Consider the following 17,217-nt stretch of genomic DNA (forward strand, 5'->3'; position numbering starts at 1 on the left):
ATTAGTTAATATGTTTCAAACACTTTATTTTTCCATTTTGGCATACGCAGAAAAGTCTAACTTCATGATAGTTACTTTACCGAATGAGCCAGTAATTCTCTCAAGCCAAGTAAATCTCTGATTGATTCTCAGTAGTTTGGGGCTGTGCTGTAGAGGAGAACATTCGTATAAGAGAGAATAGTATGGAAGATGTGGAATGATGTATTGCTGCGCGAGAATGAAGTTCGTAAAAGAGAAGATAAAGTATGAGAGAGAGGCAACTCCTCGAAAGGAAAAGAAAAAATTATTGTATTTGTACTGGATTGTCACATTTATAATAGTTTTGGCTTGGTTCGAATAAATTGTATGTAAATTGCACGTTGTATGGAGTATATCGTTTTTTAATAGATCAACTGTAATGGTACTCCCTCTATGTTTTGTATTGCACTGAGAAAACAGTCATATGGAATAACAAAATCAAAGTTGTGCATTCTCTGTTAAGATTCAATATATCCACAAGTGTCATTATATGGTCTATTATTTTCCACAGAGTACTACATGCATGACAATTGGGAAAGATATATACCCAAAAGAAAATGGAAATAATGTGGACTTGCCTTTTGACAAAACACATCAACTAAGTTTGTTGTTAAAAAATAATTGAAAATGTATAACAAAATGAAATTATGAAATTATGTAACAACTTACTGAAGGCTTAAATTCAATTCAATATGATTTTAGCACTTTGAAAAGCTTGTAACAACTCTGGAGACAATTTCCTGTGATACACAGATTGCTAGCATAGTAATTTTTACTGAAAACTAGATTTCACTAATAATTAGTACACTGTACACCTGATAATGACAATTTCATTAGCCATCAATTTCATTTACAAACAAATCTTCACTCCATTTCAAAGAACGTCCTACAATGGCCTAGTGAAAGTAATCTTGACAAACTATAGTAACACAAGATATACCACCAGCTTCACTGCAACTCCCTTACAAACTGTCCACTTGTCTTTGTTTCCAATCTTGTCAAAATCCTCCATCCGAAACATCAGCCACTCAAAATACTGGGTTGAAGCCAGATCTGAAAAATGGCAGAGCAAATATACTGAAAGCCATAATGAGGAAAATTTGGCTGAAGATAAACCAGCAAAAATAGCTTGGAGTTAGAAGAATACCATCATAACATCATCAGAAAAGGAACACAAACACTGTAATGATGAAACTTTAATAGTCAAAATACTCCATTACACCAATCTGCACATAACAAGTAGACATAATTGCTTTAGAAACAAATCCCATAACTAAATATTACAAAGTTGTCCAAGAAAAAAACTAAAAACAGTAAATTTAGTAGACTTTAACATCTTCAGGAAGAAAATACACCAGAAGGTTCAAACATTCTTAAAACATTCTTTCTCCACAAACTACACCACAACCTCTCCGGAAGGTACAAAAATCCTTAAAACATAGCATATCCACAAACTACACCACAGCATCAAGATCGTCACACGTCTAAAAGAAAACAAATATAATTAAACCTTTCAATTAAACAAATATAACTTATCCCAAAAATGTTGAAAAAAAATATTCAAAAATATTGAATGCATTCTATACAATATATAAAAAAATAACTTGAAATATTCCAATTCTTGTTCATTTAATCACTTCAGGCATATTATCCCAAAAATGTTATCTAATCGTCTAAAAAAGGGTCCTTCACAGTATTGTTTAATTCACTTCATGTACAGTTTGGTCAGAGCTCCCAAAAAAGACATTTTCCATGTTTCTTATAGTTTACTTCGAGGGACAACAGCAACCAAACAGAGCATCCAACGGCAACCAAACAGAGCATCTAGATTAACTCTAACTAAAAAGGAATCCAATAGAGTAATTAACTAAACAAAAACAATAGATTTGAATACAAGGAGCTGACATTGAAGAGAGTGTTATACTGATCTGCACTGATATGTACTCGCGGAGGAACGAGGAGGAATGAGGGAACGATTGCTGTGGGAAGAGGGTCGATCAACTAAGAAATATGCAGGGAAGTCCAACAAAGTTAACTTTAATATCAAATCTAGTATAAGAAAATCTATCTGAGAAAGTGATGTAAAACCTCCCGACATTCTTCAGTGTAATTTCAGCGATATAAACAGGAACCTATAAAAGAATAATGTCAGTATTCCAAGTTCTTTTTAACGTTAGTGCTCAAATTTGAAGTCTATACAAGGCAAAACATACACAATATCATTTACCAATTACAATTGTAGCATTCTTGATTCACCAATGTCTGCCCTGAAACTTTTCTTCTAAAGTCACTTGCAAAAAAGAACTACTTTCCTGCTACAGAAGATTGCCAATCATACAATGTTAAGAGGATATAAAGCCAAATCAATGAGAAATTCAAATATCTAAAAAGAAGGCTTTAAGTCATAAAAGGAAAAAAGAAATGTAAAAGAAAAGAAATGATGACAAGTATGATTTGAGAATGACAAATTATAAGATGAAGAATAATATTGTTCAAAAGCTTCAGTGACATTACTACAAGTGATTCTTTGGCTCTTGAAAATTGGGAGAGGCTGGTTTCCAGAAAACTGAAAGATAACAGAAATCATAGTTGATAGCTCCTAAGCTGACATTTAGACATAATCAGATGAATTCCTAAATGAAAGTGACCTCACTTCAAAACTGTATCTTGGCAGAGCTCTGTACAAAAGACAGGAAAACTTTTAGTTCAGCTCAAACACATTCTCTTTTCTCAAACACGTTCTCTTTTATAAGGGCTCACCACATAATATATGAAAGGGTAAAATCATCTACTCCATCAAATTGCTCAATTGAAGGGAGAAATAAAAAACCTTGCACATATGCAGTGGATGGGAAAGTTTTAAATATAATAATCTCACTTGGGGTGTATATTTACGTTCAGAACGTTGCCAACATAAAAGTTAAGCAGGCCTAGTCACTGAAGCCAACATGTTAACGCTGAAGAGATAGATGATCATATTTCACAAGTGAGCAACAGAGATGATGAGTGTATTCTTGGCAAGTTAACCAGACACAAGTCTAGATAAGGCCCCAATCAAAGCTTTTACTTGAACAAAATACAGAAAATGTTCCCTAGAGGCAAGTATGAAGTATGGCCACGCTAATGAAAAAAAATCCATTCATTCAACTACACACATTATATTTTGCATACAAATTTAAAAATGGCAAATGCCAAATGAGATAGGTTTATATATATAGATATTTTTGGGAAAAATATGCCTTTTACCCACCACAAACTACCGCTCCTTTTCATTTTACACCTTACTACATGAGTTCCAATTTTGGACCCAAAACTACTGGTATCTTTCACTCTGTACCCTCAATTCAAATCTAACTGTTATTTATTTTTATTTTTATTTTTTTAAATAAGTAGGAATACGGCGGCCTGAAAACACCAAAGAGTTGTTGAGCCATTCCTAATTGCTTCGCTTATGTCATATCCAGCAACTCAAATGTCTGAAAACTCTTAATAAGGTATATCTAAGATTATCAACAATTTCGGATACATAAAGCCACGTGAGTTAAGAACCATCAGTGTATGCGGGTTCAAAGAAAAGGTCAAGATCATTACTCAGACTGCTTTCAATAAACAAAATTACTAAACTTAAGAAACATTAAAAAAATCAACAAAAAATGAAAAATAGAGACCCTTTCACAAAACTAACATACAACGAACAAATATTTAATATCGGACGGCCAAAAGAATGAAAGATTTTAGCATCCAACATAAAGGAAAAAAATAATAATAATAATAAAAAGCTCCAGTACCTGTAGTTTAGGAATAGAAAAAGAATAATTCTTAATACAGTCCCAAATAGAGGTCTGCAAGTGCAAGCCCCAGCGTGGACTAAAACGAGCCGTTTCATTTAATCTAAAAACGATGTCGTCTCTCGTAGAAACGGACTCTCCCCTTTCTCCCCTTTCTTAATGCAGAAACCCTAGACCCCTTTCCTTTCCCCCCTCTCCTGAGCAATTGAACTCCCATAGAGTCCCCCTTCTTCTCGAGACTTCATTTTCCTCTTGAGGACGACGACGCATTCTGGATAGTCAATGATGGTTTTCCTCTGGATAGCCAACACATTCTGAAGACCAGTTCATTTTCCTCTTGAGCCCCATCTGAGCCCTAACCGAGTCCCCTTCGTGCGTCGTCCCCTTCTTTGCACGGTTGTTCTTTTACTTTTTATTGTTTATTTCCTTGGCACCCATTCTTTTTGTTAGCTAAAAAATGCACTTTTCTCTTTTTGTTGTTTATAATTTTGCACTGGTTGATGCTTGTTGTCTTGTATAAATCTGCGTTGATAAATCTGTGTTGTCTTGTGTTGTCCTGACAACTGGAAGATTGATGCTTGTTGTCTTGAATAAATCTGTGCTGCAGGTAATAACTTAATGCTTGTCTCTTGTATAAATCTGTGTTGATTTTGAAAGTTTAGTGCTTATGATTTCAATGATTGACTTGATATAGCCATTAATTTGTTAGTGCCATATCTCAAGTTTGACACAACTCATACTGCAGTGAGATGGAGTCTGGATCCTTGTGGTTGCTAACTCTCTTCCTGAGTGTAAATGTGTGCTGGTCAAAGTAGTTTACAGAGTGTAAATTTGTGTTATCTTCAGTTAGATAGTAGTTTACAGAGTGTAAATGTGTGCGAGCCCAAGTAGTTTACAGAATGTTATGGGTGTTTCTTGTGATGTCCCTAATCCTCTTTGGACTTTCAAATCTGCCAACCTTGAGTTATATAACACAATTTGCATTTTTTAAAAAGTGGTTGTGCTATGTAAATTGTGAATCTTTATATGATCTTGGAATATTAGTGATTTTGGAAGATTTTGTATAAATCTTCTTCTCAAGCTTGCATTTGTTAAGTAGCACTAATTTTGAAGGAACCAATCCTGTTTGTATTACTAGTTGTGGAAATTATCTTTTCACTCTTAAAGGAACTTTTCATTGTTTTACTTTTACTTTGTGGAAATATTTCTGAGATGTTGTTGGAGCAAAACGACCAGCTGCAGTTTGCTATGGTGGACATGAGATGGTTTCTTGCTTTGATCTTACTTTGATATTGCTTCTTTGCTAGCTCCACCTAAAACCTTTGATCTTGCTTCTTTACTGGGGTATTCAAAGGAAGCTTTTGGTCCACATGCTCACTTGTTCCAGCACTAGAGCATGTCTCAAGGTTGCTTGTGTATACTTGTCTCAAGGCTGTTTGTGTATACTTGTTTTAAAACAGTTTTGAGGGTATACTAATCTTTTACTATTACTTGTTTCAAGCTTGTTTGTGTATAATAAAGTGCAATGTTTTCATCGCAATCACAATCATAATCTTCTTTGGTTAATCGTCATTTGAAAAATGCTCCAATATGTTTATATGGGTCGATTGCATGTCTTAAAGTCTCGAACACCTCAAGAAATCCAAGAAGACATTTTCATACTTGTCCAAAGTACAATAAGAAGGTCATCACTAACAACTTTTCCTTCTATATTTTTAGTCTCCTACACTGTTAAACACCTTCATTTTTTTGCAATGATTTTTACAAGTTGTTTACTATAGGGAAAGCCATACTGCAACCACTTTATATGGACAGATTTTGAAGAAGAAAATGAAAGTCCAATTGTCAGGGAAAGAGAACTCCAGTAAAGAGAGGAAGAACTCGAAAAGAGAGAGGTTGAAGTCGAAAGGAGAGAGAAAGAACTCCAGCATGCAAGGGAAGAGATTTGTAAAAGAGAAGAGGACATCCAAAAAAGAGTGTTGGTTCTTCTTAATGAACGGGAAGAGCTTCACAATCAAGTCAAAGATGCTAGTCATGCACGCATGCTACTCTGCGTGTATTGGGGATTTTCAATTATAATATCATGTTGTATGCTACGATCAAGATCAATAGAAGATTAATTTTGGACTTTTTGTATATTAGTGTTTTAGGTGAGCCAAACTTGTGACTTTTTGTATTTTGTTAAGTTTTTCAGTGTTTCATTGTAGCCAGGCTGGTGACTTGTAAACATTCTGCATTAATATGCAGCCTTGTCGAAGTTGTAATATGCAGTGTCACCAGACTTATGATCCCTTCAATATAACGTATTTTGTACTAGTAGTAAGTTGGAATATGCAATACATTACACTTCGAATACACAGTAAATTTGCATTCTTCATTAATAGAAAATAAAATGAGTACATTGCTGGAATAGTCATACAGTATCTTCCATTTGTCTTAAAATAAATCAGCTTAATACAAACAACTCTTCTGTACTGCCAACTTAATACAAACAACCAGCTTAATACAAACACCTCCCATGTATTGCCAACTTACATTGAAGGAACCAGCTTAATACAAACTAAAACACATAGCGACCATAATGAACTGCAAACTTCCTATTGTCAATTGTCAAGAGAGGTATGATGTTGAGGATCCACCTATATCAGAGTAAAAAAAATACACTTAAAATCACATTTAAGAGGGGTAAAAAAAAAATACACTTAAGTAAAAATTCATATATATGAACTACTTCATACCTGTATAAGGACACTTTGTTGTATACTAGGAAGTAAGACCTCATCTGTTGTTGCTACGACGCCAGTCATGTTCAACATCTCATTTGTTGTTTTTGCAGCGCCAGTCATGTTCAAGATCTCATTTGTTGTTTCTGCAGTGCCACTTGTGTTGAAGACCTCATCTATCTTTGCTGGGGCATCACTTGTGTTCAAAACATCTTCCGGAAGTTTGGTTGCCTACATTTCAACCACACAAAATCTAAATTAAATATAATTGGAAAACGAACTTAAAAAATTGTATGAGAAACAATGAGAATACATTTTTTCTTCTCCTCTTGGCACCAGTCTCGGACTGTTTATTTTTAGTTTGTAACTTCCTTATAACCTTTTCTATTGCAGGTGTCAAATTCTTCGATGGGGGCCTCCCTTTACCTCTCGCAACACGAGAACTTACACTTTTTTTGAACTTTTAACTTCAACTTCATTGACCAAAGTACTCTCATTCGCTAGTGCAGGCTGGGCCTTGGTCTTTGTGTAAAGCAAATTCATTGCCTGTAACTTCTGCACCATATCCATTGAATCATCTTCATCTTTTGCTGCATTTGTGGTGACTTTATAGCATAGCTTAATCAGAGTAGACTACCTACCAGCAGCTGGTTTACCACTCAAATCATTATAACTGCTGCGAATTAAAGCTTACCTACATTTAATGTCCTTCCTCCACCTGTCCCTATGTACTTTGAAGGCACCGATCATACATCCTTCACTGAGAAAATAGCAAGAATGTGTACATAAAATACATCTCATCTCAAATAGTCCACACATGCACTTTGCCTCACACTCATCTTCATTGAAGTTTGCCTGGTATGTAACTCGTTTGATGTTATCTTCAACTTGCAACTAATCATTAACTTGATACGTTGAAATTGCACCTTCCGTCTTAATGAGAATACAATGAGAATAACATTACTTTGGACAGTACTTCCTTAAACTTAGAATTAGTATATAATTCTTGAAATTGCTTTTTCACGGGTAAATGGGTAATACATGGAATTGATTAGTTGAATGAGTGAAAGTCTGTTGCAATCTCATTCTCTAATTTTTTTCTCAATGTATTATCAAACTAATCGACAAACTCTTTTAATGTCATCCCTGAATGCACAAAACTATCAAAAAATGCATTCATGCTCTCACTCCTTTGAGTTGTGCTCATTCCAACCTAGAATGTATCTTTCATATATACAGGAACCCAATGTTCTCTCTCACTATATAGACTGTGAAGCCATGCATTTTCATGCAAATTATACGTACCAATAAACACCTCCCAACACTTCTCAAACTCTTTAGAAGTCTGGTAATCATAAACATATTTTTGCATTGCACTTTTTAAACTACAACTATACTGTGAATGGGAACCCAACTTCTTTAGTAGTTTTCGCATGATGTGTCATAAACAAAATATGTGCCGAGTATTAGGGAAAACTATTACTATCGCATTTTTCACAAAGTGGATTTAAGCAAGCATAGAAACTTTCAAAACTTCTGAATCATAAAGTTTATCATCTCCTTTCTCTTATGGATAAGGGTCGACATTTGGACGAGGAGCAAACGGTGGAAAAAATGGTGGTGGCATCATCCCATGGTAACCATGCATATAGCTATATGCTGTCCAATCTGGATAATATGGTTTTGGTATTTTCTGAAATAATATCGAATAATGATTTATCACAAATTATAAATCACACAAATAACATGGCTTTTGAATGGAAAAATAATACCTGAGTGAATGCAGTAGTGCTGGTAGGCCTCATGTTTTCTTCCCTTATTTCCATCGACTTGTCCACCAAAAATAGACCCACCTCTATGTAATATTTAATAAGTAATGACCCAATCTCAAAAAAATAAATATTTGTGGATTTCAATCTACTAGACCCCGTGTTCTAACTTCTGACCTCAAAAAAATAAATGAATGTATATGTATGTCTATTTGTCATCCTCATTTCATACCAAAATCTTAGATTCAAAAGCTTCAATGTGTATACCACTGACTATTACTCTAAATCAACCTATTTTTGTGAGAGGGGACTCACATTTATCATCTAATATCATTATTATATAAATTAATATTGACAAAAAATAAATTTGGATCCACACACATTCAACAAATTTAATTCAAACACTGGTTGAGAACATTCAGATTTGGGCAAAAAAAATTTCTTTAACATTTGGGTCACATTACCTCTGATGGATGTGGAGGAGCAGAAGAACATAGGTGGTGGAGGAACCTCGCGTGGGCTGGGCTAGGCTGGGTTGGGTCTACGTTACCGATGGTGGTGGACGCCGGATTTCGAATGGCACAGCGCAGAGGAGGTCACACGAGCTGGGTGAGCGACAAAACAAAATTGAATGGCTCCCGTATTCGGTTTCTGTCCAAATCGCATGGCATTTTGGCCAAATCGTATTCTGGGCATTTTGGTCATTTGAAATCTGCTGATATGAACTAAATGACAAACAATGTCGTGCACAGGGCCTCCTCTTAGGGACTGTACCTAGCACTTCCCATAGAAAAATTCTTGGTATATATCAGTCGTTGCGGGGATGGTCGTCGCTGGGCTGAGGGATGGCCGTTGCGGGGTGGTGTAGGGCAGGCGATGCGATGCGGGTGCTGGGGTGACGCAAGATGTGTAAATTCGAGGGGCTACAGAGGAGGAACGATGGGTGGCACAGGACAGAGGGATGGGCTGCGCAGGGTGGCGATGGACCGAGTGATGGCCTTCGCGGGGTGGCGCTAGGCAGGTGACGATGGTGCTGGGCGACGTAGGATGAGCCAGTATTTGGGTAAAACAAGCATTTAGAAAAAAAAAAATCTTCGCATCAACCCACTATACGCATCAGCCATAACACCTGACGTGTGGACCGAGTTCACTAACCAATGGACCGATTTTTCCGATTTTTGGCTTTGCATCTCGAATTTGACAGATTCGAATTCGACCGACCCCCAAATTCGAATTCCCCCTCCCAAACCTCCTCACACTTCGTCTTCTTTGATCTCAACCCTCGGAGCCAAGCAACCACCGACCTTAGCCCTCCCCATCACGATCTCAGCCCTCCCGAGGAGATCAGTCCCCAAGCCCTCGGTCCCTAAGTCCACCAACGTGACGCCCTCAATCCATTCGACACGAAGTCGCCCTCAGTCCACTGACACAAAGCCCTCAAATCTGCGGGAGGATAAATAATTTGTGATTCTAGTGTTTGGGCTTACATTTTTTTTCTCTGTTTACTTTATTCTTTTTTCTCTCTGTATTTGCTAGAAACTAATGGTACAAGGTTGTAGATGTTGCCAATGTTGCCTCTCATGGCATACATTTATCTTTTTTCTCAATATTAAATTATTTATCTAGCATGTCAATGATAACAAAGGTTCTTCTATTGGTCATTTTCTTTTCAAGAAATACAAATGCTTCAAGCTAATAGGAAGAATTTATTACCCGCCATCCAGGTTATAAGTTCAAGCTCCTTCATCATATACTGAAATTCTTAAGTTATGCTTGATATTTGAAGTTTTTTACATTCATATGTAATTCAGGATAAACTGTTACTTCATTAATAAAATACAAACACATATGGCACTTGATATGTGTAATTCTCATATATCATAATGTTTCATTCTTTTAGTCTAATTTCTAACGGTTCTTTCAGAATACGTCAAGTAGTTTAGCTCTTATGGTGTGCGTATGTGTCTAAAACTATATATATCTTTATGGGATTAAGTAAAATTCAGCATCAAAACATCACAATATTTGACATGCAGCGATGTAATTCAAGACTTAAACCAACTAAAAGGTTTCATCTCAAAAATCTTGAAAGGCACTTGGGACAACTCTCATTCAGTTCATTCATTGTTAATGGTACATTTTTTCCTCAGGGAAACGTAAAATCAGAGGAGAAACTATTATGAGTGAGCAAATTCAGATAATTTCTTTTACTTTGATTACTTTAACTATAGCTCTGAAAATAACATTGCTCTTCGCTGAACATGGAATGCTATATTTTAGGAAATAACATAAATGCTTTTGTCTTCACGTCACCATTTGGGAGATTTTACTGGAGATAACTTTACACTAAAGCTACACTAAAATGCAAAAAAAAAAAAGACAAATTATCTTTCTCTCTCTCACTCTCTCTCTCTCTCTACCTTATATAAGCTTTCGTCCATAAAGAGTATTAAATGATCAATTGTTGGTTTGGATGTTACTTGGGGTATCCCACCCCTGCTATTGTACCTTTTCATTTATATTAATCTAATTTTCCTACACAAAAACAAGAATTCATCATGTTATCAAAAGAGATGATGTCAAACAGGTGGTATATTTTGGAGCATTTTAATGATAGTTTCATTTTTATTTCAAGCTGCAGACTCTTTCCTGAAGGTTGTTGATTGTTCTAAATGCTTATTGGACTTTCTCGTTTTCTACCTTGTATTTCTCTGCAGTAATTGGCAACATGTTTATCATTTGTAGGAAGTAATCTTTTTAGACGTTGCCCGGGGTTTGAAAGTACGGAGGATTATAGAGTTTTTTTATGATATGTTCCTGATTGGCCGTGAATTGTCATTTCGAAATATAGACTCTCATTTCCAAATGCTCCTAAAGATTATAGACTCTCAATTTGTTATTTGAGGGCACATGGGTACTTTAATTTAATCTGATTGGGTGAAGCACTCTCTCTCTCCTTCTCTCTCTAATGGGAACCAAGGTGGGCCTACTCTTAAAGATCCTTTGCAAGTTCTAGATAGGCCAATTACAAGATCAAGGGCCAAGAAGATCAAGGAAGTAATGCAAGAATTAGTGCAATCCACTTGGGATGAAGCTAGCAAGAGCCCAACACTTAATATGGGCTTGAAAGAAGGAGAACCAGTTTTGATCCACTTGATTCAAGTTGTGGAAACATGACTTAGATATAGGGCCTATTGTTATTGGAGGCTTCTAATTTGGTTAAAGGATTTATTTTATTAGTTTAGAATAAGTGGGCTTGAAGATGTTTGGCCCACATTTCTTATTTTTTATGAACTATGATTTTCGGGAAGGCCTTGTATTTTGGCCAAGAGCTTATTTGGAAAGTTACTTTTTAGGAACTAGGGTTTCAAGAGGTTACTGTAGCGTTACTATAGCCGCAATACTGTTCATCCAGGGGCATTTTGGGTAAAAAGGGATTTATTTTGGCTAGGGTTTTAATTAGGTTTGGTTTAAATACTCTTTGTAGCCTCATTTAAAGTTTTTAGACAATATTAAATTTTATTTATGAGTTGAGTTTACTCCTCTTGTTCTTGATTGAACTTTTGAACTTATCAAAGGTAAATCACAACCTTTGTAGTGTTCCTCTTTGTAATCTGGGTTCTTGAGACTAGTTCTTCAACGGGTCTAGATTTTCATATAATCTAGGCTCTTGAAACGAATTCTCATCGGGTCTAGATTCTTCATCCATTGACTTGACTTTAGCTTTCTTGGAGAGTTTTCAAATTGATTGTGGGTTCAAGATATTTCATTCCTATGGGTTCATATCATTTGATATTCGGAGCAAGGTTTCCAATCAGGTCTGATTCTATCTTTTATTTCTTGCATATTTAATTCTAGGACTTCATTGTTCTAGGATTGATTACAAAAAAGCAAAAACAAAAAAAAATAGAGGTGGCTGCCGAATTTCTTCACTATTGTTAGGGCTGTTGAATGTCATTGTTCTAGGATTTGTGTTGGCTGAAATCTCTTGTTCTAGGGGCTGCTCTATATCACTTGTCCTAGGGTTTTGAGTTATTGGTAGGGTTTTCTCAATTGCTTATTCTTGATTGTGATCAAATTAGTTGGTGAAAAAACAAGAAAAGAAAAATCGTCCAAAAAAAAAAATTCTTGAGCCTTATCATCAAAGGGGCTGCATAAATTATTCTAGTTGGTATCTTGTCTTATTTACTGTTTCATTCTTATAATTTCCTTGATTCACGTGTCATTTTTTATTCCTTCCATGTTTCTCTTATTCTTGTTTCTTAGACCTAATTACTAGTTGGGGGATAAAACAAGGTTACATTGTCTTGATTGAGTTCAATTAGTTCTTAAAGAACTTGAGTGAGAAAACTCTTGAGGTAAATTTCAAGAGAGTGTGAGACTATTATCGAATAAAAAGCCAATTAAGAGTGAAACACGAGTGGAATGCCATTATTTAAGTGTAAACACGTAAGAGAGTGTGTGAAGTTTTCTTTTTTACTACTAAAATTCTTTTGTACGGCACCTTATAATGTCTCACCGGAGTAGCTCATCACCAAGGGGAGAGCAGATAACTCATCCTTTGTGTTGCAAGTCATACAACAACAGTTTGAGTGGTTGAACTTTGTATTGGGTGAAGTGAGGGATATTATGGATCATCAAGAAGCAGCGATTAAAAATCTGCAAGGTGGGAGAGATAGGAAGCGACATGAGCATAGAGTTAAAAATAAGTATGAGAATGAAGGAGATGGTGAGGATGAGGAAGACTTAGCATCTGAAGTTGGGTCGAGTAGACATAGAAGAGTTAGGCATGAAAGAGGACTTGAGGGGAATCTAAGGGCTCGGGATGGTGTAGATAGAGACCTTAGGAGCATCAAAATGAAAATACCATCTTTCTAGATCTGACCCTGAGATTTATCTAGAGTGGGAGAAAAAAATAGAGTTGGTGTTTGATTGCCATAGTTACTCTGAGGAGAAGAAAGTGAAGTTGGTGGTAATTGAGTTTACTGATTATGCTATTATTTGGTAGGATTAATTAATGACCAATAGGAGGAGGAATTATGAGAAGCCTATAGAGACATGGGGAGAGTTGAAAGCTCTCATGAGGCGAAGATTTGTACCTAGCCATTACTATAGAAACCTTTACCAGAAATTACAAAATCTTACACAGGGGTCTAGGAGTATGGAGGATTACCATAAGGAGATGGAGGTGGCGATGATTCAGGCTAATGTAGAGGAGGACCGGGAGGCCACCATGGCTAGATTTTTGAATGGTTTGAATATGGACATAGCCAATGTAATTGAATTGCAGCATTATGTGGAGATAGAGGACATGGTGCACATGTCTATGAAGTCATAGCTGGAGAGGCAATTACAGAGAAAAGGGACAGCAAGGTACACTTCGATTTCTAGCACTACTTGGAAATCAAAGTGGGATAGAAATTATCCAGCTGAAGCAAAGAGAAAGACCGAACCACCTAAGGGAAAAGATGAGGGAACTAGCAACAAACCCAAGGTAGAATCACAACCTTCACAGAATAGAGATATTAAATGTTTTAAGTGTTTGGGTTCAGGGCACATCGCTTCTCAATGTCCAAACAGGAGAGTGATGATTATGCATGACAATGGGGAGGTGATGACTGAGAGTGAGGATGATAGTGATGAGGTGCCCGAGTTGGTTGATGGAGTGGTATACCTCGTGACAGGTGAGTCTCTTGTTGCCAGACGTGCTCTCAATGCACACATTAGGGTGGATGATGCAGAGCAACAGAGAGAGAACATTTTCCATACTAGACGCCATGTCAACAATAAGGTATGTAGTATGATCCTTGATGGTGGAGTTGTACTAATGTGGCTAGCACTACTTTGATTGAGAAATTGAATTTATCAACCTTAAAACACTCTAGACCATACAAATTGCACTAGTTGAATGATTGTGGGAGGTTAGGGTGGACAGATAAGTGTTAGTTACTTTTTCTATTGGGAAGTATCAGGATGAGGTGCTTTGTGATGTTGTGCTTTGTGATGTAGTGCCTATGCATGCTAGCCATATTTTGTTGGGGAGACCGTGGCAGTATGATAGGAGGGTGACACATGATGGATTCAAGAACATGTACTACTTTGAAAAGGAGGGCAAAACAATCAAGCTTGCTCCTTTAACTCCAAACCAAGTCTATGAGGACCAACTGAAACTGAAAAGTGAGGTTGCTTAAAAAAGAAAGAGTGAAAATGAGAGTGATCAAAAGAGAAAGAGTGAAAATGAGAGTGATTAAAAAAGAAAGAGTAAAAAAGTGATTGAGCAAAAAAGAAAGAGTGAGAGTGAAAATAAGCATAAAAGAAAGAGTGAAAAAGAAAGTACAGAGGTGGTTGAGAGTAAAGAAAAAATAGTGGAGCCACGAGAGAAAAAAAGAAAGAGAGTCTGCTGAGAGAAAAGGAAAGGCAAAAGTGAGTTTCTATACAAGAGAGAGTGAGGTTAAGAGGGCTTTCTTCGCAGATCGCCCTGTGATTTTTCTTGTCTATAAAGAGTCTTATCTTACTCTTGATGAAACTAACCAGTCTCTTCCTAGTTTGGCTGTTTCTTTGTTGCAGGAGTTTGAGGATGTATTCCCGAATGAGATGCCAAATGAGTTGCCACCCATTCGAGGTATTGAGCACCAAATTGATTTTGTGACCGGGGCTGCTATTCCAAACCGACTAGCCTATAGGAGTATTTCAGAGGAGACAAAAGAGCTTCAGAGGCAAGTTGAGAATTTGATGAGCAAGGGCTACGTGAGGGAAAGTGTGAGCCCTTCTATAGTACCAGTGCTACTAGTGCCAAAGAAGAATGGGACATGGAGGATGTGTGTTGATTGCAGGGCGGTCAACAATATAACGGTAAAGTATCGTCATCCCATTCCTAGATTGGATGATATGCTTGATGAATTGCATGGCTCATGTATTTTCAGTAAAATTGATCTTAAAAGTGGGTACCATCAAATTAGAATGAAAGAGGATGATGAATGGAAAACTTCTTTTAAGAATAAATATGGGCTTTATGAATGGTTGGTTATGCCATTTGGATTTACAAATGCGCCCAGTACTTTCATGAGATTAATGAACCATGTCCTACGTGCGTTCATAGGCAAGTTTGTGGTTGTGTACTTTGATGATATCCTAGTGTACAACAAGGACTTAAATGAACATATTGAGCATTTGAGATATGTGTTTAATGTGTCGAGATGTGAAAAATTGTATGCTAATTTCAAGAAATGTGCCTTTTGCATGGAAAATTTTGTTTTTTTTTGTTATGTTGTTAGTACAAAAGGTATTGAGGTGGATGAAGAGAAAGTCAAGGCCATCAAAGAGTAGCCAATGCCAAAAAGTATCACTGAGGTACGAAGCTTTCATGGCTTAGCTAGCTTTTATCGGCGTTTTGTTAAAGACTTTAGTACTATTGCTGCACCACTCATTGAGATAATTAAAAAGAATGTTGGGTTTCATTGGGGGGCTAATCAAGAGAATGCTTTTGCCACTATTAAAGAAAGGTTGTGCTCTGCACCTGTGTTAGCATTACCTAATTTTAACAAAACTTTTGAGATTGAATGTGATGCCTCAGGAATAGGGATTGGAGCCGTTTTAATGCAGAATAGGCGGCCCATAGCCTTTTTCAGTGAAAAGCTAAGTGGGGCATCCCTGAAGTACCCTACTTATGACAGAGAGCTTTATGCTCTTGTTCGTGCATTAGAGACTTGGCAACACTACCTATGGCCAAGGGAATTTGTGATCCACACCGATCATGAATCATTGAAGCATCTCAAAGGTCAAGGTAAGTTGAATAAAAGGCATGCTAGATGAATGGAATACATTGAGACCATTCCCTATGTCATCCATTACAAACAAGGTAAGGAGAACATTGTTGCTGATGCTCTATCCCGTAGGTATATACTTCTTACTTCTATGAGTGCTAAAATGATTGGGTTTGAATATGTGAAAGACATGTATGCCGATGACGTTGACTTTTCTGATGTGTATATGGCATGTGATAAGGCGGCATTTGGTAAGTTTTACAAGCATGATGGTTATTTGTTTAAAGAAAACAAATTTTGTGTGCCAAGTTATTCTATGCGTGAGTTATTGGTACGTGAGGCACATGGTGGGGAATTAATGGGACCCTTTGGTGTCAAGAAAACTTTAGACATTTTGCATGAACATTTCTTTTGGCCTAAGATGAAGAGAAATGTTAATTGTATTTGTGGAATGTGCATTACATGTAGAAAGCTCAAATCTAAGGTTTTGCCACATGGGTTGTATACACCCTTACCGGTTCCTAGTAAGCCATAGGTAGACATATCTATGAACTTTGTTTTGGGGCTGCCTAGAACAAAAAGGAGTAGAGATTCTATTTTTGTGGTTGTGAATAGATTTAGTAAGATGGCACATTTCATTCCATACCATAAAAGAGATGATGCCACAAACATAGCTGACTTGTTTTTCAGGAAGATAGTGCGACCCCATGGTGTACCTATAAGTATTGTTTCTAATAGGGATGTTAAATTCCTTAGCTACTTTGGAAGGTATTGTGGGGGAAATTTGATACTAAGCTCTTATTTTTCACTACTTGTCATCCGTAGACTGATAGTCAGATTGAAGTAGTTAATAGGACTTTAACTCAGCTTTTACGCATTGTTGTTCATAAGAATTTAAAAACTTGGGAGGATTGTTTGTCATTTATAGAGTTTGCATATAATAGGACCATGCATACTACTACTTCATATTCTCCTTTTGAAATTGTTTATGGATTTAATCCACTTACTCCTTTGGATTTGATGGATTTATCTGTTGATAGCAGGAGTAGCTTGGATGGACAAAAGAAGGCGGAGTTGGTGAAGTCATTTCATGAGAGGGTACGGCTTCAAATTGCCCAAAGAATGAAAGGGTTGCTTCCCAAGCCAATAAAGGACG

General features: G+C 36.6%; 1 long non-coding RNA gene across 1 annotated transcript; it reads left to right on the plus strand.

Annotated features, from left to right (window-relative positions):
* Positions 1 to 247: 247 nt before the first annotated feature.
* LOC121262241 lies at positions 248 to 13,550 on the plus strand. Its single transcript, XR_005940069.1, has 3 exons — positions 248 to 375; positions 2,092 to 2,094; positions 13,540 to 13,550. It is a non-coding gene; the product is annotated as an uncharacterized LOC121262241 (long non-coding RNA).
* Positions 13,551 to 17,217: the final 3,667 nt, after the last annotated feature.

This window comes from Juglans microcarpa x Juglans regia, chromosome 4S (genome assembly GCF_004785595.1).
Source record: "Juglans microcarpa x Juglans regia isolate MS1-56 chromosome 4S, Jm3101_v1.0, whole genome shotgun sequence".
Taxonomy (NCBI): Eukaryota; Viridiplantae; Streptophyta; class Magnoliopsida; order Fagales; family Juglandaceae; genus Juglans; species Juglans microcarpa x Juglans regia.